The sequence below is a fragment of the Dermochelys coriacea genome, chromosome 1 (genome assembly GCF_009764565.3).
Source record: "Dermochelys coriacea isolate rDerCor1 chromosome 1, rDerCor1.pri.v4, whole genome shotgun sequence".
NCBI lineage: Eukaryota > Metazoa > Chordata > Testudines > Dermochelyidae > Dermochelys > Dermochelys coriacea.
Genome location: NC_050068.2, coordinates 273,335,517 through 273,361,911, shown reverse-complemented (window position 1 = coordinate 273,361,911; position 26,395 = coordinate 273,335,517). Strand labels below are relative to the sequence as shown.

The 26,395-nt window shown below is 46.4% G+C and overlaps 1 protein-coding gene across 11 annotated transcripts in view; it reads right to left on the bottom strand.

Moving 5' to 3' along the window:
• ATP2B1 (ATPase plasma membrane Ca2+ transporting 1) overlaps positions 1-26,395 on the bottom strand; it is a 135,044-nt gene that overhangs the window by 71,363 nt on the left and 37,286 nt on the right. Inside the window, exon 1 of one of the 11 annotated variants that reach the window (XM_043492449.1) lies at positions 12,559-12,656. The exons of 9 other annotated variants lie outside the window; for them this stretch is intronic. The gene's annotated coding sequence lies outside the window, so the exon portion shown is untranslated. Of the gene's footprint in view, positions 1-7,556; positions 7,706-12,558; positions 12,657-26,395 lie in introns of those variants that run through there. One more of the 11 variants, XM_043492456.1, reaches the window with a different exon arrangement.

Below are 26,395 nucleotides of genomic sequence, written 5' to 3'. Positions count from 1 at the left end.
GATCGAGATAAACCCGAGCAGAGGGCAGCAAAGCGGCCTTCACCTCCTGAAGTACGCGCCGGGGAGTACGAGGTCTGGAGAGCCCAATGAGCTGAGCGAGCATCAGGGGATCCAGACAGTCTCCCTGGTCATAGTCCAGGAGGTCTCCGACTCTTGTGACCTCTGCCAGGACCAACCTCTGGCGCACTGAGAGGGACTCCACCACCTGAACATGGAGCTGGGGGTTGTGTAGCAGGGGCTCCGCAAGGAGATCTGCCCCCTCGGTGGCCACCACAGACCTGGTCGTTGAAAAGAGTTTCCAGGAGGTCCTGGTAGAAGACCGGCAGCCCAGAGAGGTCTTGCGGAAGACCTCTTGGATGGAGATAAAGGAGCTGCCGGTTGTATTGGAGCTCTCGGAAGCGGTGCAGGAAGGCGTGCGCCAGTATGCTCCATGCCAGACTACCTGCACCATAGAGGAGCCTCTGCAGGGCCTGGAGGTGGAAGACATAGACCTGAGTAAGCGAACATTTCAGGCCCGGCCCTGCCCTCCCTCCTCCAGGGGTAGATGGAGAATCCCTGCAGGGACCCAGTGCAGTCCTGACCAAAAGAACTCCAGAATTGATGTCCAGAGGTTGGCCAGGAAACCCGGGGTGGGACCAGAGCATGGACAAGACTAGTTGATTAAGCACCAGCACTCTCCCACGAACAGAGAGGCACCGAAGTAGTCCTCTCCATCTCCGGAGCTGCACTATCATCCCGCCCTCTAAATTCTGCCAGTTCTCTGGCGGAGAGGGATGCGTGGCAGAAAGGTAAACGCCCACACAGAGCAGCAGACCCACGCTCCACCGGATGGCCTGAAGCGCAGGTGGGAGGGAGGGAGCTCGCCTGCCACCAGTCCCCTACCACCAAGCCAGAGCTTGACCCAGTTGACTCGTGCGGAGAAGGCTGCCAAATAGATGGCTTGGCAAGCCTCCAACCGCGCCAAGTCGCCCGGGTCCTGGACCACGAGGAGCATGTCATCAGCGTACGCCGACAGGACCAGCCGCAGCTCCGACTCCCATAGCACCAACCCTGTCAACCTCCTTCAGAGGAGACAGAGGAAGGGCTCGACCACCAGAGCGTACAGCTGGCCTGAGAGGGGGCACCCCTGCCGTACTCCTCGCCCGAAGCTGACCAGTACGGTCAGGGTCTAGTTGAGCCTGATCAGACACTCTGCGGAGGCGTACAGCGCCCGGAGAAAACCCACAAACTGGGGTCTGAAGCCAAACACTTGCAGGGTGCTCAAGAGATACCTGTGATCCACCCTGTCAAACGCCTTCTCCTGATCCAGGGACAGGAGGATGAACGACAGACCGTCCCTACACCCGAGTTCCAAAAGGTCCCAGATCAGATATAGGTTGTCGAAGATGCTGCAGCTCAGGATGGTGTAAGTCTGGTCTGGGTGGACCACGTCCACCAGCACGGACCCTAGCCACAGCGAGATTGCTTTTGCCACGACTTTGTAGTCCGTGCTGAGGAGCGAGACGGGACGCCAATTTCGTAAATCGCAGAGGTCCACCTTCTTCGGTAATAAAGACGAGCATGGCTCGCCTGCACAAAAGAGGGAGAACCCAGCTCTGCAGAGACTCTGCCCAGACGGTGACTAGTTCTGGGCCGAGAATGATCCAGAACACATGGTAAAAGTCCACGGTCAGCCCGTCCATCCCCAGAGATTTATTGGTGGGCACGCGACATAGGGCTTCCAAGAACTCGGCCAGAGTGAGAGGTAGCTCTAGCCGGTCTTGGTCGCCCGCGCTGACCGTCGGGAGCTCCTCTCAGAGCACTCTGCAAGAGTTAGGATTGGTCGGATCTGGGAGAAAAGGCTTGTGTAGAAGGCTCTCGCTCTCCCACACATCTCCACTGGATCCATGAGGGGGATACCGTCTTCTGCCAGAAGGCAGGTGACATGTTTCTTGGCCCCCCTCCTTTTCTCCAGGGCATAGACGAAGCGGGAGCCGCAATCCATCTCCCGAAGGGGACGGATACAGGATCAAACAAAGGCACCCTAGGCCCGATGGTCCTCGAGGGCCCGGAGCTCCTCCCGCTTCTCCCAGCATGCTCTGCAGACAGGCGGAATCTTCGGGGATGGCAGCCAGATGCCTCTCCAGCTCTAATACCTCCCTTTCCAACTGCTATGGCCGCATCGCTCCGTCAGTTGGTGCCCTGGGTGTAGTCACGGCAGAAGAGACGGGCGCGCACCTTCCCCAGGTCCTACCACCGCGCCGAGGGAAAGGCACGCTGCTCCCCTTGCCGGGCCAGCCAGAACTCCAGGAAGGACGCCACAAAGCCCACATCCTCCAGCAAACTGTTGTTGAAATGCCAATAGGCCAGCCCCAGCCTCTCCACACAGAGGGAGGCCGTCACAGTGGCTAGATGGTCAGAAAATGGGGCTGGCCGGATGCTGGAGGAGTGGGCTCGTGAAAGATGGAAGTGTGATAAATAAATGCGGTCCAACCAGGAGTGGTGCGACCGATGGACCTCCACCCAGACAAAGGTGAATGTCGAGACGTCGTCCGGGGGTGGTCGCGCCAGACATCCACCAGGGAGTGATGGTCTACTATCCCCCAGAGGACATCCGCGGCAGCTGGGCACTGCTCGGTCCCCGAGCGGTCCTGTTCCTCGAGGGTCGTATTAGAGTCCCTGCCCAGGACGAGGCACTCGCAAGGATCCAAGGTGCCGAGGAAGGTGGATGCCTGCTGAAAGAAATACAGCCACTCCGGGCCCGAGGTCGGGACATAGACGTTGACAAGATTAACCACGAGCCCCTCCATACGGATCCAGAGGTGCAGCAGGCGGTCCGGCACAGCCTTGGCGACCCCCAGGACCTCAGACTGTAGGTCGGGGGAGAACAGGGTCGCCACTCCAGCCGTACAAACTGCGAGATGGCTAAAGTAGACCCGTCCCTTCAATCCAGACGCCAGCTGTCTTCGGCGGTCATGGGTCTCCTGCAGGAAAACCACAGAGTACCCCCCCCCCCCGAAGGAAGGAGATCACCTGGGACCTGTGGAGACCCATACTACTGCCCCGGGTGTGCAATGTTGCGATGGTAAGAGGTGCCATGAAGAGGGCTGGGGGGGGGATCCTCGCCGGCAGGGACGCTCGCGGCTCCCGACTGGCCGCACAGCAGTCCATCACCTACCCCGTAGGTGAGTAAGGAGTCACGGAAGAGGCAGATCCACCGGTAGGCCGCAGCTCCCTGCTTCCTGGTCCTTTTACCCTCCCTCATTAGGGCCCTTGCGGCCCGGAGGATTTGATGAAAGTCTCCCCATCGCTGGAGAGCAAGTTGTACTTCGTTGCGGGAGCCACGGATGTCTTCTAAAAACTCCTGCAACTCCTCTCACAGCGCATGGGGGGGGGGGGGGGTTACAGTCTCCTGGTTACTCCCCAACAGGGCCCTTGGTACAGCCCCATGGGCCACCGAGACAGGCGGACAGGGTGCGGACCCCCGACAGGGCTCCTAATGGGCTGGTGCCACTAGGCCCGCCTCAAACCCCGGGGCAATACGGGGCGGCGGAGGGAGGATAGCAGCCACTGGTGGGTTGGGACAGGTAAACACAAAGGCCGCTCCTTGGAGGTCATCTATTGGAAAACTGAAAGAGACAGCCCCAGGGGCGGCATTAACATCACAGGAGGTGGAGGGGATGGGACTGGGGCAGGGTTAGAGGCGAGATTTTGGGTGGGGAGAGGGCTCTCAGTGATGCTGGGCACAGGCTCTATGGTGGATTTGGCAGCCATGGCATCAGGAGGCGGACTATCTTCTGTAGGGCCCCCTCCCAGGAAGGAGGTTGATTGCTCCTCACCAACGAGGGGTGCCCCAGTGGCTCGGGTCCCGGCTGCGTGGCACTGGCTGTTGCCTCAACAGGCTCGGTGGCCGTCAGCGGGGTGCCATCTGTGGCCGGGTAGATGGAGGAGTCCAGGGGCTCCTCAGAGGTGGGAGCAGAACTAACTGTTGGGGGGAGAGAGCATGGAGAAAGAGGGGGCTGGAGTGAAGTCGCCCAGATCGAGGTCCGCTGGCATAGGGTCGTCCTCCCCCTGCGTGACCGGGGTCAGACCCAGGGCCTCAATCTCCTCATATATGGATGAGAGATCACTGCTGCCACCTGGGCGTATGCCCTGGGGGCTGGGGGAGGGACACCCGCAGAGCTGGTGGAGGGAACAGCAGGGAGGGACGCCGCGGCCAGTGGGGGCAGCCCCTGCCATGAAGGGCCTGGTCTTTTTAGCGGGGCCTGTCCCCCTTCTTACCCTGGCCTTTCCTGCCGGCTGGAGGGGCTCCCCCAGAATCTGAGGGGGGGAGGACATGGCAGCAGTGGAGGTCACCCCGGTGCCCGTCGCTGCTGGCGTCCCAGTGGGGGCGGTGGCAGATGGTTCGGCAGCAGCCATAGAGGCTTGGGGGAGCGGTAGCTGAGGCTGCTGAAGGGGCCCCACCCATCTCATCCCCCATCAGGGAGCAGGGAGAGAAGGGGAGACACCAGAAGGAAAGGAGAAGCAGGTTGACCACTGCTCCCCACTAGGCTGCAGGCAGGGGAGAAGGGTGCCAAAAGGGGTGGGCTGGATAGGGGGGCAATCAGGGGTTAGGGGGTCAGTCGCCGACACAGGGTGGAATTCCGGCTCCTCTAGCTGCACTTGGAGGGGAGGGGGGAGGAACAACAGCATTGGGGGTGCAGTGAAGAGGGTTGAAACTAAAAATGGGGAGTTGCAAAAGCGCATGGGAGGAGGCATAGGTGCACGGAGCAAGGGGCTAAGTGGGCAAGAATTAGAGCAGGGAAACCAAGGGGCTAGCTTCAGAATCTGGGGCAGGGCAAACAAACAAAGGCTGCAGAGGGAAAGGGTGGGGCAGGCAAACAAACAAGCTAGTAAGGGGGCTGGGGCAAAAGGGGAGGCAAAAGCTGCAAGTGAGGCAGGTAGCGAAGGGCAAAACTGTGGGGTGGGCAGTCGGGGGGGGGGTGAGGGGGCACGTGCACCCACGTGCGCTTGCATAAAAGTCTGTTTAGTCTGGCTGCTGCTTCTGGCCCAAAGGGTGGAATAAGGGCGTGGCAAGCCAAGCGAGCAGCTGAGTCCAGAGGCAGGAGCTGAGGCAGATAGTATACAGCCAGTGGGTGTGGTGGAGAGGGCAGCGGTGGTGGTGGTAGTGGTGGGGGCTGGGGGGGGGGGACACAGATGGATCAGGGGACAGCTCCACACCACACCCCCCGTGTCCCTGTAAACACAGTCAAGACCCCCACCACAAGAGCACAGTTTGAAAGTTACTCAGTATTAAGGCCCCCTCCATGGTGGTCTGCACGGTCTCTAGGTGCTCCCCCACTGGCTGATGGTCCTCTTCTCGGGGCTTCAGCAGCTCTAGGCAGCAGACTCCGCAGCAGCAACAGCAGCTCCAGGTGGTGGTCCAGGCAGGCAGAAAGGACCCCTCTCAGGTGGTGGTGGTGTCGTCCACAGCAGCAACAGCTGGGGTCCCTCACTCCCCCCTGGGGAGTGGGCCACCAGGCCCCCTCCAAGGGTGGGGGGGGGGGGTCCAGCAGCCGGCCAACAACCAGGTAGCAGAGAAGGGGGATGGTATCTGGCCCAGCCAGGGGGCAGCTGGAACAGTAGCAGCAGGGAGAGCCTAGGGTCTAGCAGCAGCAGTACCAGCCACAGCCCTCTCCCTCCAGGCCAGAGGGCTACAAGAGTGTAATAGAAGGGGGAGATGTTGGTCCCAAGTTAAGCAGGTCCCTTTTCCCTAGGTAAGGGAACAGGGAAGGTTCCAGAACAATCAGGAACCTTCTGGAGATAATTAAAACAGGCTGATTAGAACACCTGCAGCCAGTCAAGAAGCTGCTAGAATCAATTAAGGAAGGCTAATCAGGGCACCTGGGTTTTAAAAAGGAGCTCACTTCAGTTTGTGGTGTGCATGCAAGGAGCTGGGAGCAAGAGGCACTAGGAGTTGAGAGTGAGAACACGGACTGTTGGAGGACTGAGGTGTACAAGCATTATCAGACACCAGGAGGAAGGTCCTATGGTGAGGATAAAGAAGGTGTTGGGAGGAGGCCATGGGGAAGTAGCCCAGGGAGCTGTAGCTGTCCTGCGGCTGTTCCAAGAGGCACTTTAGACAGCTGCATTCCACAGGGCCCTGGGCTGGAAACCAGAGTAGAGGGCAGGCCCAGGTTCCCCCCAAAATCCTCCCAACTCCTGGTCAGACACAGGAGGAGTTGACCTGGACTGTAGGTTCAGAAAAACAGCCAAGCTGAGGGCTGCCGTGAAGCTCCAAGGCGAGCAAATCCACCAATAAGCGCAAGACCCACCAAGGTAGAGCAGGAACTTTGTCACACAGCCCTAGAAACTGACTAATTTATTTACTCACAAAAAGGAACACAACAGTGTACTAGGAGCATGAAGTTCCCTACATGGCCTTCAGCAATGACCTAGAGGGACTATCAGTATAGGTCAGCTAGTAGTTCAGTCTCTATGCTTAGTAATTAGCCTCTGAGGGCCAAAGCTGAAGGCTTTATTACTATAAGCATCTCAATAAGGCAAACTTAAATCACAAGTCCAAATCACCATCAAGATACTGACCGACACTACAGAACAAGCTGCATTCAAATTCATGTGCTTGAGACAGAACTATAGCTTCTCAGTCAGCTAGACCCGTTAAAATAACTCAAGTAAAGCCTCCCCCTTCCTTCATGATGGAGTCTGTTTTTCATACAAGTGTATGTAAGCAAAGTTCTAACTGCTATTTTCTAATGAAAAGAAGAAGCTATCCAATTAAGACTCATACTTTGGACACCCATGAGAGGTCAGTTTTGGACAGTCTAAGTGTTACTTCCATAAAACAGGATTAAAGGAATTGCCCTACAGGATCAGAACTGAGGTCCACCTAGTCCAGTAACAGGTTAGACAATGGCCAGTGTTAAGTTTTTGATGACAGTTCAAGAACCTCACAGTAGGCAGATAGGGGATGAGCATATATTTTGCAAGACAGGATGCAAGTAAGCGAATATGCAACAAAAAAACACTGAAGACAAACCTCATGACATACCATTGAAATTTTAGCTAAAATATCTTGCCAAGTAATTCCTTACCCTTGAAATTATATTTAACCTATTTGAGCATACAATTAGAATGCAGACAGATATTTTTCATATGTATTTAACAAAATCTTTAAGAGCAATATGCCAAGTTGAAAGTAAACACCCCCTCCCCCCACAAAGATAGGACCAGATCTCACTCACATGGTGGTCAGTTTACTCAAACACTTCATGGACCTTCAAATGTCAGTTTCACCAATTAGATTCCTTTGCAACTGTGAGTTAGATTATGAACTATTACAATAGTTCAAAGTTACTTATAGGTTTTAAGCCTCAGCTGATGCTCTTCTTTGCAAAGAAGTTGACCTTTAACTGCACATTATCAGCAGCCCAGCTTTATTATGGGAAAAGACTCCCAAAGTGATTATCTCAGGAAAGCCGCTGACTTAATCTAATTAGTTCAAAGAACCAAAAAGTCTATGAACCCACAGTTTGTATTCTGGTAAGAACTGTCTCCAGATATTTGAATTCACATACCATCTCCAAGCATTTGCAAGTTTCACAGATTAATTTTAAGATAGCTGGTGTCAAACAGGATTTTTATATTGAGGTACTTTAAAAAAAAAAAGTTACTTGTGTACAAATTAGGTTGAGATCCTCAGGGCAGATACTGTTTTGTTCCATGAAGCTCCTAGCACATTATACATTGTTGTATAAATAAAATAGCTGAGTCACTCATATAACACACTTCCTGTGGGGAAGGAGAAGATGAAGAGTTGCTCTGCTGGAATTATGCTATTTAGGAGAACTATGTCACCTCAAATTTCGTCCCTGTGACTAATTTTCAAAAACTTATCGAAGTCTAAAATTGTATGTAGGTTTTTTAAAAAAAGAAAAAAGTGATCTCTTTTCTAATTAGAAGAGTTTTGGGGCTGAACTGTTGTACAAAGGCCTGTGTTTTGCAACTAGAGTGTAGAGTAACAGGGTCCAATGTGGCAAGTTACATAACATTGTTTATAAAAAGCAAAATTTCGATTCAGATTTATACAAAATTGAGGAGTCTAAACTAAACTGATACCAGGAGCCTTAAAGGCTCCTGGAGAGGTTACAAGTTGGCATAAAAAGCGGAGGAAATCTGAAAGAAAAAAAAAGTGAAAATATTCCTAGTTGGAATAACTAAAGAAGTGCTTGGATTAGGTAATTTTGATGAAATGATGCTGCTGCCCCTTTTGTAGACATTGCTTCTGTGTGTGCAACTTGCTTGAGAGTGGACAGTGGAATGAACTTAACTAGCATAGCTAAAAGTCTCCCAGAAAGCAGCTTCAGTAATGTAGTTATACTGACCTAATTTCCTAGAGTAGACAGGGCCTATGACTCTTGGGTTCCTTAGAATAAAAGTCAGAGGTCCTAAAGAATAATTTGATAGCACATTTAAATTGTTTCAGAAGTTCTACTCTGTTACCTAGCTTATAACAGAAGCTCATTCGTAAGTGTTCCTTTTACTGAAAATAATGTGAATTGGCTGTTGCTCCAAGACCTTCGCCTGGTGGCAGCAAGGAAGACCAGAAACTGCTGGTGTCCACAGAGGCTGACGCCCTGGGACCACCTTCTGCTGGTAACATCACCGTTTAAGACTCTTAAGTTCCAACTGGTAAACTGCTTTAACGCATCGTTTGAGAAATCAAGATATCAGAAACCATTAGGCCACTATATATTTTATATTAGAGAAGACAGGGGCTCTAGTGATTAATGTATTCATAGTGTTCTCCCTCTCCCCCAATTTAGTGTGTCCAGGTTTAAACAGCTGATGAAGAAGATATTACCTTAAATGCCTACTAACTTACCAAGGAAGATCAAATCTTGTTAACATTCTCCTAAAATTCAGAAGTTCTAAACCAGAGTATGGTAAAGGACCAAACTGATACAGGATTTAAGTAGTTCTTTCAAAATATTCCCATATATTAGTACAAGGCTATGTTGCAAAACAGACTGGAGAGACCTGGAGGCCGTGTTTATTCTTCAATCTATGAATAAAGAGCATGTCAAGATTCATTCCCCACTCTGAACTCTAAGGTATAGATATGGGGACCTGCATGAAAACCCACTAAGCTTATTTTTACCAGCTTAGGTTAAAACTTCCCCAAGGTACAACTATTTTACCTTTTGCCCTTGGACTTTATTGCTGCCACCACCAAGCGTCTAACAGATATATAACCGGGAAAGAGCCCGCTTGGAAATGTCTTTCCCCCAAAAATCCTCCCCAAACTCTACACCCCCTTTCCTGGAGAAGGTTTGATAAAAATCCTCACCAATTTGCATAGGTGAACACAGACCCAAACCCTTGGATCTTAAGAACAATGAAAAAGCAATCAGGTTCTTAAAAGAAGAATTTTAATTGAAGAAAAAGTAAAAGAATCACCTCTGTAAAATCAGGATGGTAAATATCTTACAGGGTAATCAGATTCAAAACAGAGAATCCCTCTAGGCAAAACCTTAAGTTACAAAAAGACACAAACAGGAATATCCATTCCATTCAGGACAGCTTATTTTATCAGCCATTTAAACAAAACAGAATCTAACGCATATCTAGCTAGATTACTTACTAAGTTCTAAGACTCCATTCCTCTTCTGTTCCTGGAAAAAGCATCTCACAGAGCGAGTGCCTTTGTTTCTCCCCCTCCTCCAGCTTTGAAAGTATCTTGTCTCCTCATTGGTCATTTTTGTCAGGTGCCAGCGAGGTTATCCTAGCTTCTTAACCCTTTACAGGTGAAAGGGTTTTTCCTCTGGCCAGGAGAGATTTTAAAGGCGTTTACCCTTCCCTTTATATTTATGACAGAGCATGAAAGAGTAAAGGGAGAGAGAGAATCCTCATATTATATTACAAAAAAGTTATTTTAAGAATTAATGGATGGAAGTTTGACACTGAACCGCCCATACAAAAGGTCTTTTGTTCATCTCCCTCTTGAACCAATTAAACAGCAACATGTTGAGAAAAGAAATTCATAGGACTTTTCTGTTTTTAGTTTTAGCCATGATTATGAAAGTAAGCTTTTCAAAAATTTCAAACACTGTTCCACGATCTGGTATTTCTTGAAGGCCGATTTAAATATCTCAAAGTATTAAAACAGTGTTTAATGCTACACTCAAGCCACCAAAGTTTGGCATTATATGATATACTTGAGTTTTTCCGATTAAGTCTAATTTAAGGAAGCTTCAGAAAACTTCCACTGATCTCATCCAGTACCTGCTCTACAAGGGCTTTGTAATCACTAACAATTCATATTTTTTTAGCTTGTCAAGTCTGATTTAGAGACTTTTACAATCCTAAATAAAATTTGGATTGTTTGCTTTGAGAGGAGAAACTTTTCTCCCCTACAGGAGATATCTTAATTGTTTTTATTGCCCCAAATATGTATAGTCACTGTGGGTTAAATGTTCTATTTAAATATGCTGTTTACAGCTACATAAGACTGGCTGTCTCTTAAAAATGGGATAAAAATTGAGATGAGGAACCAAGATTGAAAATAGGACAGCCACTAGAAGCTGAAATTACTAATTCTACTCCCATCATCAGCTTCTCTGACACTGAAATTTTAAAAGGAATGGAAGATTTTTCTCCCCAGGCCACACCTGATGAGACAGCTCCTCTTAAAGTTTTTCGTCTCCCAACATCCATATTTGTTTGATGCCTCTTGAATCTGTTAGATTTCAAATAGTAGAGGATTTTCCTACTGAGCCTTTTCACTTCACCTCTAACAAATTTCTTGTTGCCTACATTTGTACTACTAACCTCAAATGAATAGCCCTGCAGGAACGTTAGCCCAAATGCAGTATTTTAACATAATCCACAACCCTAAGCGAGAGTGGTCAGCGATGCATGCTGTACAGAACATGACATGACTAGACATCCTATATCAAGTAGTGTAAGAGCACATTATTTAAGTTACAGGAAGTTCTGCATGGGAATCTTTCAGAAGATTTTCCCCAGATACTGGAAGGCTCTATCCAGGCACAATATTTTGACAGAAACTGCAAGATGTGTCAATGTAAAAACTTGAATCTTTTTGAAGCTATAACCCTTTTTGTAATCAAACAGGTTACATGAAAGCGTTACGCTATCTTCTAAAGCAGGGGTTGGCAACCTTTCAGAAGTGAGGTGGTGTGCCGACTCTTCATTTATTCACGTTAATTTAAGGTTTCGTGTGCCAGTAATACATTTTAATGTTTCTTAGAAGGTCTCTCTATAAGTCTATATATTATATAAAACTAAACTATTGTCGTATAAAGTAAACAAGGTTTTCAAAATGTTTAAGAAGCTTCATTTAAAAATTAAATTAAAATGCTAATGATATTACGCAACCGGCCTGCTCAGCCCACTGCCAGCCTGGGGTTCCATTCAACTAAGCCGGCAGCAGGCTGAGTAGGGCCTGCAGCCAGGACTTTGGCTGGCAAGGGGCTGGCAGTCAGAACCGCAGACCGGCAGCGGGCTGAACTGCTCAGCCCGCTGCCAGTCTGAGGTTCAGTCCGCCGGCTCCTGCCAGCCAGGCTTCCGCCTGCCAGTCCCGCTCAGCCCACTGCCGGTCTGGGATCCCAGCCCTGCCCACATAGAGTGGGTACCTACCTTCTCCCTGGTTCTAGCTCATTCTCTTCCTCCCTCTCTGCACTGAACTGAGGGTGGGAGTGCACTGAGCACAGGGCTGGGGTGTAGCGTCTGGCCTGGAGCTAGAATGAGGGAGGGGGCTCAGGGTTGGGATTTGGGTGTGGAGTACTTACCTGGACAGCTCCCATTTGGTGCAAGGGGTGCAGGTGGGAATGTGGGGGTAGGTGGGGGTGCAGGAGTTCCTGTTTGCTGCTCAGGATGGGGGTGGGAATGTGGGGGGGTGTAAGAGTCAGGACATAGGGTGTGAGGGGGCTGGGTATGTATGGGGGTGCTCCCTGTCCAGAGAGGCTCACAGCAGGGGGCTGGAGGGGATACACCCTGATTCCACCCCCTTTCCAACGCCCCCCTCCACCTCCTCCCCAGAGCAGCGAGCGCGCTGCGGTGCCGCTTCTCCCCCTCCCTCGCAAGGGCCGTCAGCTGAATCGGCAGCAGGGAGGGAGAGGAGGAAGGGCAGGAACGCAGCATGCTGGGGGAAGAGGGAGCCTACCTGCTTTGCAGCAGCAGCCATGGGGGGGGAGGGGCGCGGAGAAGAGCGGGCCTGGCAGGCAGGATTTTTAATGGCACACTGCTGCCTGCCGGGGTCCCAGCATGGGTTCGGCAGCAGGCTGGGCGGGGCCGGTGTCTGGGACTCAGCAGGCAGCAGCATGCCATTAAAAAAAAAAAAAATCTGCTCTTGTGCCATCTTTGGCACGCATGCCATAGGTTGCTGACCCTTGTTCTAAAGCATAAGAGAAATGTAGGGTACTCTGGTTAACACTACAGCATTAATATGCTTCTTATCACCAAAACAGTCTTCTGATTAAACAAGTTATTGTCAGGCTCCTTCACTGAAGGATCCTTGTCAGAGACTCAGCAGAGAAGTAAATGCTGTTTATTCACCTTCACAGCATAATAAGCAGCAACTCTGACTTTTGTTGAGAGGATGGTAGACGTGCAATCAGGGAGGTAAGAGGCACGGATGAAGGCCTTGTAGTTCAGATCCCTGTGGCCTCAAACATTTGTTGCATCAAAATTGACTATGTGCTCATTAAGAATTTGTAATACTGTGCAATTATACACTTAAAATAAAAAAAAGAGGGGATCAATTTTTGACCACACAACGATGAGATGCAAAGCAAGACTGAGCCTGGTCCTCCTGTAAGATACGTTGCCCTAGCTAAGTGACTTACGATGCTGAAACCCTCTTCTTTTTGCTACCTTTCAAAGAGTAAGAAGTAAGGCTCTCATCTCTTGTCAGTCTCCATTAAGGAAGCAGCAGCAAAGGGAGGCATTTTATCCAAACAGTCCCAGGCCAAATACACACATTCCAGCAGTCCCTAAATGGACAGGATACCCGATTTCCACTTTGTTGTATGAAAAGGTTTGAGATTCAATGTTTTTATCTTCATTTGAAGACGCATTCATTGCAGCCAAGCCATACACCTTCCTTTTCTTTCGGAAGATAGTGAACGAGCTAACCAAGTTTCACATGCTCAGAAAATGGACAGCATAAGTACACTACTACGTAGAATATCAAACACTAGTTACATAAACCAGAGTTGTTTCACAGAAGTTTTACATCATTTTCCCTACACTTTCTTAGGGAATCAGAATTGAGATCAACGTTTCTGTGGCTTTGCTCTATAAAAATTTAAGGTTATTTTCATATTCACAAAAATAAACAGTTTAAGGTGCCACAAGTACTCCTGTTCTTTTTGAGGTATTGCTAACAAATTTATTTCAGCATAAGCTTTCATGGGCTACAGCCTACTTCATCGGATGCATAGAACAGAACATATAGTAAGAAGATCACACACACACACACACACACACACACACACACGAAAAGGTGGAAGTAGCCCTACCAACTGTAAGAGGTTAATTAATTAAGATGAGCTATTATCAGCAGGAAAAAAAATCAAGATGGCCCATTTAGACAGGTGACAAGAAGGCGTGAGGATACTTAACATGGGGAAATAGATTCGATTTGTGTAATGACCCAGCCACTCCCCGTCTCTGTTCAAACCTAAGTTAATGGTATCTACTTTGCATATTAATTCAAGCTCAGCAGTTTCTCATTGGAATTTGTTTTGCAACAGAAAAGCTTCAAAAATTGCCTCCTTTAAGTCTCTTACTGAGTGACCAGAGAGATTAAAGTGTTCACCTATCTGTTTTTGAATGATATGATTCCTGATGTCAGATGTGTCCATTTATTCTTTTGCGTAGAGACTGTCCAGTTTGGCCAATGTACATACCAAAGGGGCGTTGCTGGCACATGATGGCATATATCACATTGGTAGATGTGCAGGTGTACGAGCCCCTGATGGCGTGGCTAATGTGATTAGGTCCTTTGATGGTGTCACTTGAATATATGGACAGAGTTGGCAATGGGCTTTGTTGCAACAATAGGTTCCTGGGTTAGTGGTTTTGTTGTGTGGTTACTGGCGAGTATTTGCTTCAGGTTGAGGGGCTGTCTGTAAGCGAGGACTGGCCTGTCTCCCAAGATCTGTGAGAGTGAGGGATCATTTTTCAGGATAGGTTGTAAATCTTTGATGATGCGTTGGAGAGGTTTTAGTTGGGGGCTGAAGGAGACAGCTAGTGGCGTTCTGTTTTCTTTGTTGGGCCTGTCCTCTAGTAGGTAACTTCTGGGTACTCTTCTGGCTCTGTCAAATCTGTTTCTTCACTTCAGAAGGTGGTTATTGTAGTGTTAAGAATGCTTGAGAGAGAACTTGTAAGCGTTTGTCTCTGTCTGAGGGGTTGGACAAATGCAGTTGTATCGTAGAGCTTGGCTGTAGACAATGGATCGTGTGATGTGTCCTGGATGGAAGCTGGAGGCATGTAGGTAAGTATAACTGTCAGTAGGTTTCTGGTATAGGGTGGTGGTTATGTGACCATTGATTAGCACGGTAGTGTCCAGGAAATGGACCACTTGTGTGGATTGGTCCAGGCTGAGGTTGATGATGGGATGGAAATTGTTAAAATCATGGTGGAATTCCTCAAGGGCTTCTTTTCCATGGGTCCAGATGATGAAGATGTCATCAATGTAGCGCAAGTAGAGTAGGGGCATTAGGGGACGAGAGCTAAGGAAACAGTGTTTTAAAATCAGCCATAAAGATGTGGGCATACTGTGGGGCCATGTGGGTACCCATCGCAGTGCCGCTGATTTGAAGGTATACATTGTCCCCAAATGTGAAATAGTTGTGGGTGAGGACAAAGTCAAAGGTCAGCCACCACGTTTGTCATGACATTATCGGGAATACTGTTCCTGAAGGCTTGTAGTCCATCTTTGTGTGGAATGTTGGTGTAGAGGGCTTCTACATCCATAGTGGCCAGGATGGTGTTTTCAGGACGATCACCGATGGATTGTAGTTTCCTCAGGACGTCAGTGGTGTCTCAAACATAGCTGGGAGTGCTGGTAGCATATTTAGGGCCTGAGGAGTGAGTCCACATAGCCAGACAATCCTGCTGTTAGGATGCTAATGCCCGAGATGGGGCATCCAGAATTTCCAGGTTTATGGATCTTTGGTAGCAAACAGAATACCCCTGGTTGGGGTTCTAGGCATGTGTCTGCACAGATCTGTTCCTGTGCTTTTTCAGGGAGTTTCTTGAGCAAATGCTGTAGTTTCTTTTGGTAATTCTCAGTGGGATCAGAGGATAATGGCCTGTAGAATGTGGAGTTAGAGAGTTGCCTAGCAGCCTCTTGTTCATATTCCAACTTATTCATGATAACGATAGCACCTCCTTTGTCAGCCTTTTTGATTATGATGTTAGAGTTGTTCCTGAGGCTGTTGACGGTATTGTGTTCAGCACAGCGGAGGTTATGGGGCAAGTGATGTTGCTTTTCCACAATTTCAGCCCGTGCACATCAATTAAAGCAATCTACGTATAAGTCCAGTCTGTTTCGACCTTCAGGAGGAGTCCACCCAGAATTCTTCTTTTTGTAGTCTTGGTAGGAAGCTCTCTGTGGGTTAGTATGTTGTTCAGAGGTGTGTTGGAAATATTATTTGAGTTAGAAACGTCAAAAGTAGGATTCTAGGTCACTGCAAAGCTGTATCACGTTTGTGCGCCTAGAAGGACAAAAGGAGAGGCCCTGAGATAGGACACACTCTTCAGCGGGGCTAAGAGTATAGCTGGAAAGATTAACCATATTGTTGGGTGGATTAAGGGAACTACTGTTGTGGCTCCTTGTGGCATGTAGCAGTTTAGATAGCTTAGTGTCCTTTTTGCTTTGTAGAGAAGCAAAGTTTGTGTTTTAAATGGCTTGTCTAGTTTTTGTAAAAATCTATGCATGAGGAAGTTTGTGTGGAAAGTTGTTTTTTTATGTGTATCCAGTTTTGAGAGTTCATTCTTAATCTTTCCCTGTTTGCTGTATAGGATGTTGATCAGGTGGTTTCACAGTTTTTTTTGAATGTGTGTGGCACAATCTCTCAGCATAGTCTGTGTGATATGTAGATTGTAATGGATTTTTTACCTTTAGTGCTTCTGGTATGATGTCCATCTGTTTGCATTTGGAAAGGAAGATGTCTGTCTGTATCTGTATGAGTTTTTTCATGAAGTTGATGTATTTCCATTCCATGTAACTAAATTCAATGCCTTGCATAATGACAGGTTTCAGAGTAGCAGCCATGTTAGTCTGCATCCACAAAAAGAACAGGAGTACTTGTGGCACCTTAGAGACTAACATTTATTTGAGCATATGCTTTTGTGGGCTACAGCCCACTGTATAGAATGGAACATATAATATATATAAAATCTGCTTACTGTATATAAATACATACATACACACACAAAAGTGGAAGTAGTCATACCAACTGTAAGAGGCTAATTAAGATGAGCTATTATCAGCAGGAAAAAAAACTTGTAGTGATAATCAAGATGGCCCATTTAGACAGTTGACAAGGAAGTGGGAGGATACTTAATAGATTCATAGATACTAAGGTCAGAAGGGACCATTCTGATCATCTAGTCCGACCTCCTGCACAGTGCAGGCCACAGAATCTCACCCACCCACTCCTATGAAAAACCTCACCTATGTCTGAGCTATTGAAGTCCTTAAATCATGGTTTAAAGACTTCAAGGAGCAGAGAAGCCTCACTCAAGTCAACCATGCCCCATGCTACAGAGGAAGGCGAAAAACCTCCAGGGTGCCTCCAATCTGCCCTGGAGGAATATTCCTTCCCGACCCCAAATATGGCAATCAGCTAAACCCTGAGCATATGGGCAAGATTCACCAGCCAGATACTACAGAAAATTCTTTCCTGGGTAACTCAGATCCCATCCATCTAATATCCAATCTCAGGGAATTAGTCCTATTTACCTTGAATATTTAAAGATCAATTACTTACCAAAATCCCATTATCCCATCATACCATCTCCTCCATAAACTTATCAAGTAGAATCTTGGATTCAATTTGTGTAATGACCCAGCCACTCCCAGTCTCTATTCAAACCCAAGTTAATGCTCATTGTTTCCTAACTTGTCTGTATATGGAAGTGTAGGGATTTTCTTTTTCTCCCTCCACCCTTCCCCAGCATGTAAATGATTTAACGCAAGAGTCCCTCCTTGTTGGCTACCCCTCCACGTACCTACCTCACCCTATTGACTCCTCCATATCCTCCCAACAGCAGCAGCCTGCGCAGGAATGTGAAATCCCTGTTGCTGATGGAGTAATAAAAAAAGGGAAAGGGAAGTAATGTCCATCACAAGCCATTACACTGCCACTCTTAATCAGTTGTTCCCATCTGAGGGCTATCATGCACATTTTCTGGTCTACAGCACAATGCTGCTCTTAGGATCCAGAAAATTGGTACACCAGCACCTTCAAAAGGACTTCAAACCTTATTTCCCCACACCCTCCCAAATCCGCATGATCACCATTCATTAGGATAAATCCTAAAGTTGGACATCTGAAGCAACTTTAAATAAAGAGGGCTTGACGTGCCTGCTGCTGAACAGAAGGTCTGCAATCAACAAAATCATCATCATCAATCCATGATCTCATTTCTGATGAAGCATCCAAACTTGCCAGCATCACTAAAACATGGTTCAATGCCATCTTCAATCTTAATCTGGCATGGCCAGTCCCCACAGGATAGTGTCACAAGACAAGACAGACTCCAGGACATATTAGAAAAAAAGGTGGAGTACCAGTCCTGTTCCCCTCAAGCAACAGAGGACATTCCATCACAGAAACAAAAACCATCTGAGTGCATTCATGGGACCTTTGAGGTGAAGGAAAAGGGGACCTAGGACTCCTAGTAGCTCCTCCAGATGGAAACCAGTCAGCTTCCTGGAGGAAGTTACAGAGAACTGCTGCCCACCATGGTACTGGAAAACCCCAAAATTCCTTGTCCTCAGTCTTCATATAGACAACATCTGACCTTAGTCTACATGGAGACAATAGGATTTTCCTAGGCAATCAATGGACCTACACATGTAGATGTGCATGTGTTTGGATGCTTTCTTTAATCTAGAACTGGATATCAGATGTCACCAGTACACCACCCTTTTGGTCCCATTTCTAAGTCATCCAGGCAGATACATCCAGCTCCTTTACACCAGCGAGTCCACTACCAAAGACTTCTGATCTCCTGAGGTTTTCAACTTGCCTTAGGAGAACAAGTCACCCAAACTCAAGTCAGAGGTGCCTATGAGTTAATAGAACAATATAATCACCTGTTGTCCACTATCAGCAATATGGCTGCAATCAAGATCATCATGATTCACAGATGAACTATGGCAGATGAAGTGCATGTGGAAAAAGTTAGGATGTTAGTGGCAAACACATACTAAATCCCTTGGCTGGCAGCACAAACATCTACAGGACTATGCCACTGCAATCAAGGAGACAAAGTGACCTTAATGGGAATAGTAAATGCTTCCAAAGGGTTTGAACCATCCTCCTTGTAACCCTTCTCCCAGGTGTTGCTAGAAGCAGCAAGTGCCAGGTACAATACCTACAGGGTTGTTCTTTATATTATATATATATTATATATTAGATATACATATTAAAAAAAAGAGCTGCTCACGTCTCCACCCAGAAACAGAAGAAGCTAAAAATCTTCCCCCCGACTCCCTTAATATGCAAAACTTCTCCACTTGCAAATGCTGTGTGTGTGGGTGTATAAAAACCAACTCTAAGGAAAGGAGAACAGTATTAATCTGAAAAAAACACAGAGAACCATCTGTGTGAGAATAATAAATCCAACACCCACCCCCATAATATCTCTGTCAGTATGCCTTCACCTCATTTTCCCCACCTACAGGTATGAACGTCCAAACAACAAGTGTTCAAGTTAAATATGCAACTCTCCCCCTGCCCTCCACTGCACCACACTCATAGTTTATTGTCGGAGTTTAGCAAAGTCCCAGAGTCCAAGCATGTATTCAGCCAGGTTCACCTCCACCCCCGAGGAGGTGGGAGAAGAGACTGCCTGGGTTCCATTATGAGGTACCTTGCCTGCACTTCCACAATGTCTCTAAACCATCTCATCTCCCCACTGCTGCTGCTGAGGCCTCAGCAAGGAATGGTCTCAAGGAGGATTCAGAAAGGCATACCTACCAAACTCCTTGAAACATGCATAGTTTGCCATTCCATCATCCTGTTCCTCAATAAGTGTGTGTGTGTGTGTGTAGGGGGGGAATCCAAGCTCCAAAATGTCACATCAGCCAACATTCTGGATACCTCATAGCCAGTGCACAGCACATAAGCTGCTCTAGTGGCACTAAAAAGATTGCCTCCTCATGACCAGACATAGCCAAGATCCCCATGCTCATTTTGTTGGACTTTGAAGTTTTTTATTCAGAGACTAACAAATTTATTTGAGCATAAGCTTTCGTGAGCTACAGCTCACTTCATCGGATACATTCAGTGGAAAATACAGTGGGGAGATTTATATACACAGAACATGAAACAATGGGTGTTACCATACACACTGTAACGAGAGTGATCACTTAAGAGGAGCTATTATCAGCTCAGTCTCTAAGGTGCCACAAGTACTCCTTTTCTTTTTGCGAATACAGACTAACACAGCTGCTACTCTGAAACCTGTTTTTTTATTCAGTGGCCCATAACATACTCACACACCTATATTACACAGCAGGAGTAGATGGCCTAGCAATACAGTAGTTTCAAGTTCTTCTTCAAAGCCCTCACCTGCAGCATGGCACAGGAATCCATATTAACTGGTTTTCAGGGTCAACATGAGATAACTGGGAGACGGGATCCCCTGGTTTACCTGCCAACAACATACTGATACACTCAGCTAAAAGTCTCATTCTTAAACTGATACAACCACCTCTAGAGACAGAATTCCTACAGGAAATTAGCTCTTGGATGAACAGCAGTTGGCTCAAGCTGAATGCAGGCAAAATACCCAAATGGAAGGGAGAAAAGCTTTAACAAGATGGCCAAGTCACTGTCTCCACCTTCCATTGATTAATGGGAACTGTATGCCTTCAAAGCTGTGTGAAAAGTTTCAGAATCCTGTTTGACTCCTTGCTAAGCTTGGATGACAAGATAGCATCAGTTCCCCTCCTGCCCAAAAAAGCTGTTACTACAGCTTACTAGGAGACTTAATCCATTCCTACCAGATGAGGACTTGGCCACCATAATCCATGAATGGGTCACTCCCAGGCTGAATTGCTATAATTTACTGAAATTGAATTAAGACAATGCACAGGCTCCAACAGCTCAGCTTCTGTACCAAGTGACTAGAGGATAACTAATGTTTCAGATTAGCAGCCGTGTTAGTCTGTATTCGCAAAAAGAAAAGGAGTACTTGTGGCACCTTAGAGACTAACAAATTTATTAGAGCATAAGCTTTCGTGAGCTACAGCTCACTTCATTGGATGCATTTGGTGGAAAAAACAGAGGAGAGATTTATATACACACACACACACACACAGAACATGAAACAATGGGTTTATCATACACACTGTAAGGAGAGTGATCACTTAAGATAAGCCATCACCAGCAGCAGGGGGGGAAGGAGGAAAACCTTTCATGGTGACAAGCAAGGTAGGCTAATTCCAGCAGTTAACAAGAATATCAGAGGAACAGTGCGGGGGTGGGAGGGAGAAATACCATGGGGAAATAGTTTTACTTTGTGTAATGACTCATCCATTCCCAGTCTCTATTCAAGCCTAAGTTAATTGTATCCAGTTTGCAAATTAATTCCAATTCAGCAGTCTCTCGTTGGAGTCTGTTTTTGAAGCTTTTTTGTTGAAGTATAGCCACTCTTAGGTCTGTGATCGAGTGACCAGAGAGATTGAAGTGTTCTCCAACTGGTTTTTGAATGTTATAATTCTTGACGTCTGATTTGTGTCCATTCATTCTTTTACGTAGAGACTGTCCAGTTTGGCCAATGTACATGGCAGAGGGGCATTGCTGGCACATGATGGCATATATCACATTGGTAGATGCGCAGGTGAACGAGCCTCTGATAGTGTGGCTGATGTGATTAGGCCCTATGATGGTATCCCCTGAATAGATATGTGGACAGAGTTGGCAACGGGCTTTGTTGCAAGGATAGGTTCCTGGGTTAGTGTTTCTGTTGTGTGGTGTGTGGTTGCTGGTGAGTATTTGCTTCAGATTGGGGGGCTGTCTGTAAGCAAGGACTGGCCTGTCTCCCAAGATCTGTGAGAGTGATGGCTCGTCCTTCAGGATAGGTTGTAGATACTTGATGATGCATTGGAGAGGTTTTAGTTGGGGGCTGAAGGTGATGGCTAGTGGCGTTCTGTTGTTTTCTTTGTTGGGCCTGTCCTGTAGTAGGTGACTTCTGGGTACTCTTCTGGCTCTGTCAATCTGTTTCTTCACTTCAGCAGGTGGGTATTGTAGTTGTAGGAATGCATGATAGAGATCTTGTAGGTGTTTGTCTCTGTCTGAGAGGTTGGAGCAAATGCGGTTATATCGTAGCGCTTGGCTGTAGACAATGGATCGAGTGGTATGACCTGGATGAAAGCTAGAGGCATGTAGGTAGGAATAGCGGTCAGTAGGTTTCCGATATAGGGTGCTGTTTATGTGACCATCGCTTATTAGCACCGTAATGTCCAGGAAGTGGTTCTCTTGTGTGGACTGGTCCAGGCTGAGGTTGATGGTGGGATGGAATCACATCAGCCACACTATCAGAGGCTCGTTCACCTGCGCATCTACCAATGTGATATATGCCATCATGTGCCAGCAATGCCCCTCTGCCATGTACATTGGCCAAACTGGACAGTCTCTACGTAAAAGAATGAATGGACACAAATCAGACGTCAAGAATTATAACATTCAAAAACCAGTTGGAGAACACTTCAATCTCTCTGGTCACTCGATCACAGACCTAAGAGTGGCTATACTTCAACAAAAAAGCTTCAAAAACAGACTCCAACAAGAGAGACTGCTGAATTGGAATTAATTTGCAAACTGGATACAATTAACTTAGGCTTGAATAGAGACTGGGAATGGATGAGTCATTACACAAAGTAAAACTATTTCCTCATGGTATTTCTCCCTCCCACCCCACCCCCGCACTGTTCCTCTGATATTCTTGTTAACTGCTGGAATTAGCCTACCTTGCTTGTCACCATGAAAGGTTTTCCTCCTTCCCCCCCCCCCCCGCTGCTGGTGATGGCTTATCTTAAGTGATCACTCTCCTTACAGTGTGTATGATAAACCCATTGTTTCATGTTCTCTCTCTCTCTCTCTCTCTCTCTCTCTCTCTCTGTGTGTGTGTATGTGTGTGTATATATATATATATATATATATATATATATATATATATATATATATATATATATATATATATATATATATATATATATATATATATATATATATATATATATAAATAAAAAATCTCCCTTCTGTTTTTTCCACCAAATGCATCCGATGAAGTGAGCTGTAGCTCACAAAAGCTTATGCTCTAATAAATTTGTTAGTCTCTAAGGTGCCACAAGTACTCCTTTTCTTTTTGAGGATAACTAATGTGACACCAATTTTTAAGAGACTCCAGAGGCAATCCCAGGAATTACAGGCCAGTAAACCTAACTTCATTACCAGGCAAACTGGTTGAAATTATAGTAAAGAATAGAATGATAAGACACAGATTAAGACAATTTGTTGGGGAAGAGAGTCAACATGGTTTTTGTAAAGGGAAATCATGCCTCGCCTACTAGAATTCTTTGAGGAGGGTCAACAAGCATGTGGACAATGGTGATCCCTCACTAAAGGCTCTTAAGCAAAGTAAGTGGTCATGGGATAAGACGGAAGGTCCTCTCACAGATCAGGAACTGGTTAAAAGATAGGAAACACAGGGTAGGAATAAACGGTCAGTTTTCACAGTGGAGAGAGGCAAATAGTGGTATCCCCCAGGGGTCTGTACTGGGACCAGTACTGTTCAATATATTCATAAATGATCTGGAAAAAGGAGTAAACAGTGAGGTGGCAAAATTTGCAGATAACTACCTTGAATAATTTTTGTAAGTCCAAACCTGACTGCAAAGAGTTGCAAAGGGACCTCACAAAACAGGGTGACTGAGCAACTAAATGGCAGATTAAATTCAATTTTTTGATGTACGCAAAATAATGCACATTGGAAAACTCAACTATACATATAAAATGATGGGTCTAAATTAGCTGTTACCACTCAAAGCTCTGAGTCATTGTGGATGACTGAAAAACATCCACTCAATGTGCAATGACAGTCAAAAAAGGTTAAAAGAATGTTGTGAATCATTAGGAAAGGGATAGACAGAAAACATCATATTGTCTCTATATAAATCCACGGTATGCCCGCATCTTGAATACTGCATGCAGACCTGGTCTCGTCCCCCCACCCTCCACCTCAAAAAAAGATTTTTTGAATTGGAAGAGGTTCAGAAAAGGGCAACAAAAATAAATAGGGGTATGGAACAGCTTCCACATGGAGGAGAAATAAAGATTAGAACTATACATCTTGGAGAAGAGACAACTAAGGGGGATATGATAGAGGTCTATATCGTGACTGGTGTGGAGAAAGAAAATAAGGAAGCATTATTTTACCCCTTCACATAACGTAAGACCTAGGGATCACCAAATGAAATTAATAGGCAGTAGGTTTAAAAGAAACAAAAAGGAAGTATTTCTTCACACAGTGACAGTCAATCTGTAGAACTCCTTGCCAGAGGATGTTGTGAAGGCCAAGACTATAACAGGGTTCAAAGAAGAACGAGATAAGTTCATGGAGGACAAGTCCATCAGTGGCTATTAGTCAGGATTGGCAGGGATGCAAAACGATGCTCTGAAGCGTCCCTACCCTCTGTTTGCCAAAAGCTGGGAAATGGGCAGCAGGGATCACTTGATGATTACCTGTTCTGTTCATTCTCTCTGAAGCATCTGGTATTGGCCACCGTCTGAAGACCAGATACTGGGCTATATGAACCATTGGTCTGACTCAGGATGGCTGTTCTTATGTGTGGAATGGAACTGCCCATATTCCCCATGGCTGTGAGTACATAAGGCCTTTGCTCAAGTCCCTCTACTAGTTCCCAATCAGCCTTCAATGCCACTTTGGATATGCTGGGAGGTGACCCCTAAGATCTGAGATCATGAGCTACCCTGAGCCACTGCCCATGCTGCAATCCATTTGGCATGCTAGTCAGAGAAGAACTAGAGCCACTGCACAACGCTAGGAATCAACTCCGAACTGCAGTGTAGGTTTATGTCCTTTAAGACCAGGGTCCTAATTTCCAAAGCAACTAATGGATCAAGACTAGTTACATCAGACAGCTTTGATCTATGAATTCTCATGATATCTGCAAGTACACTCCTGAGACAAGGCACATCAGAAAGCCCAGAATGAAGCACATGAGAACTGGTGACAAAGCATCTTTGGAAAGGGAATCGGGCCATAGAACAATCTTTCAGAGGAGAAAATGTGAATCCCACATCTGACCATCTTTTGGAAAAGTTGCAAAGCTTCTCTTTGAAAAAGTCCTTTCCATCATAAGTGACACTCAATTCAGAGCTGTTTTATTACCAAACCCCTCTGCAAAATTACCTACCCCAAAAAAGAATTCTACCCCAGAAAGGGAGAAGTGCTAGTGACTTCATGAAATCCACTAGGAACTTGATTTTACATGGAAAGGCTTTGATACGGTGATGAGCAGCAGTATGGGACTATAGGCTAGACAGACGCTTGTACACATTGGATATTTCCTATGGAGGAAATATCAAAAATAATTTTACCTCATCACTTGAGGACCACAATTTTAGACAATACAAAGAGACATGCCAGTGGAGGGAAAACTTAACACTCAACACATGCTCAAATAGGTTAAAAAGCAAAAGCAAACAATCTCCACTTAGAGAAATAAGAAAGTGTTTGTGTGTGGACATAAGTCCACAGGTGCAGTATACTGTCAATTTACAATGGTCTGAAATTTAAAGAGTTTGACATGGCACTGGAAATCATTTTTGATCTTTGTAGTTTTGATAAAAAGGTTGGAGATGATCAAAACTGGAAATTAAACTTAGCAGCTTTATTTTGGTTTAGAAGCCTGCGTGCAGGCAAAAAGGATTCACACTCTTCTAGTCTATCATCCTGTCCTTTTGTTTAGCGTGGAGAAGGCATAAAAATCTTACAAGAACTCTGCACTTAACTCTTCAGTGAACAAGACTGAGTAGCATGGAACAAATGAAAAAACTGAGCCAGAAAAGTTCAAGGTAAAACTTACATACACTAGTAAACCAAGACAAACTTAGTGTTTAGAGATTTTTTGAACTATCATCTCCAAAATTTTTGTTTTTCCACACAAGAATCTCAACTCATAGATGGCATTGCCAGAAGCAAAATGGGGTCCAGACTAGCGTTTGTTAGTGGGACAATGGAAGTGCAGCTCTGCATATCCTTCCATATCCCACATGTCTTTTGAACGATGGAAGAGGCTACAATTTTGGTATAATTCATTCAGCAGAGAGTCCTGATGTCCTATTTTGTATCTCTTCTGGTTTAAATGGAAGTTGCCCATAGAGCTTTGAAAAACAAGCTAATATGTAGTCTGAGATTTTGGTCTAGAACAGATTCTGACAAGCAGACATTCTAATGGCAAGTCATCCTTCACTCTAAGCCTCACAGCACTCTTCTGAAGTAGAGGAATATTGTCCTTGTTCCACACGTGGGCAGAATGAGGTGCGGCAACACTAAGTGGTTTGCTGATGTTCAAAATCTTTAGATTCCCTTCCCGACACATTCCAAGTCCTGTTACATGGCAATACAGTACTATAGAATGCTTCCAGGGAAAGAAACAAGCTTCAGAAAAAACTTATAATCTAACACTTGAGCTACACTACAGACTTATGTCAGTATAACTACATCGCTCAGGGTGTGGAAAATCTACACCTCTAAGCAACACAGATAAACCAAACCAACCCCCCTGTAGATGGCGCTATGTCGATAGGACAGCTTCTCTAGTCAACACAGCTAGCGCCTCTCAGGGAAGTAGAACGGCTACACCAAAAGAAGAAACTCTATCAGTAGGGTTGTCCCTAGGGGTGTGTGAGGGGCCCGGGACATAGGTGTCAAGTTTCTAATGTGCCGGGGTGCTCCCCCTAGGCCCTGCCCCCACTCCACCCCTTCCCCAAGGTCCCACCTCCACCAAGCACACTGTGTCCTCACTCCTCTCCCCTCCCACCCCAGCACCTCCTGATATCATGAATCATCTGATCTGCAGCAAGCACTGATCAGCAGGGCCCACCAGCAGGCAGGAAGGGAA